The following is an 845-nucleotide window of genomic DNA, read 5'->3' on the forward strand; positions in this document are numbered from 1 at the left end:
CATTTCTACATATACATATATCACATATATGTTGATTTGTGTAAAAAACTTTTAAATGTAACCGAACTTAATAATTTTTATATTAAAAATAATTTTGTATAAAGAAATAATGTATTTGTACGTATATACATATCAAAGATATATTAAATGGAAAAGTGGTAACAAATTTTAAACTTTAATTTTGACTTAATATTTTAAATAAATTTTAAGGTTTTATTTTTAATTATTTTTGTTTCGTTCTTTTCTGCCTCCTTCACAGTCTCTAGCTCGTGATAACCATAATCCCACCTGACCTGGCAACTTCTTTAAATCCACACTATTTCCAAATTTTTCTATTAAAATATCTATAACAAAAAATTAGAAATCAAATGTGTTTATACATAAATTGTATAAGTCATATAAAAATTGATGTTAAAAAAATATATTTTACCTCTTAAACATATGTACGAATTAGTACTGCTAAAGTTTCTCTCTTTTGGACTGTCCATTAATTATTTTTCCTGTTCCCGAATATTTTAATTCTACTGCCTTCGTCATTATTGAACTCATTACTTTGGCAATGCTTTCTTTCAAATTGGATTGTTTAGTAATAAGTACACGGAACAAAGCCATCTGATAAATTAAGAAAATTTAAAAAATTTAAAAAACTTTTGCAAATAAAACTACGATCTATTTACCAATGCTTCTTTGTTCTGGAGAATCCATTAATAAATTTTCTAATTATAAAAAGTGATCCAGTGATACTGTTGGTAGAGCAATTGTTAATGCTTCTTTTAACTTTTCGATGCTTCTTTCTGGTTGGTAATTAGCGTTTGATTGATTAATGATAATTGTATGTTTCACTT

The 845-nt window shown here is 25.0% G+C and overlaps 2 protein-coding genes and 1 long non-coding RNA gene across 6 annotated transcripts in view; 1 reads left to right on the top strand and 2 right to left on the bottom strand.

Annotated features, from left to right (window-relative positions):
* LOC116852496 (protein TANC2) overlaps positions 1-845 on the top strand; it is a 160,954-nt gene that overhangs the window by 106,302 nt on the left and 53,807 nt on the right. The window lies entirely within an intron of this gene.
* LOC116852500 overlaps positions 1-845 on the bottom strand; it is a 7,024-nt gene that overhangs the window by 4,540 nt on the left and 1,639 nt on the right. The window lies entirely within an intron of this gene.
* Positions 51-839, bottom strand: LOC116852501. The gene is made up of 3 exons (XR_004379786.1): positions 678-839; positions 431-612; positions 51-344 (listed from the first exon to the last, which is right to left on the bottom strand). It is a non-coding gene; the product is annotated as an uncharacterized LOC116852501 (long non-coding RNA).

Source organism: Odontomachus brunneus, unplaced genomic scaffold, assembly GCF_010583005.1.
Source record: "Odontomachus brunneus isolate Ranch 3 - 2012 unplaced genomic scaffold, Obru_v1 Obru_scaffold_230, whole genome shotgun sequence".
Taxonomy (NCBI): domain Eukaryota; kingdom Metazoa; phylum Arthropoda; class Insecta; order Hymenoptera; family Formicidae; genus Odontomachus; species Odontomachus brunneus.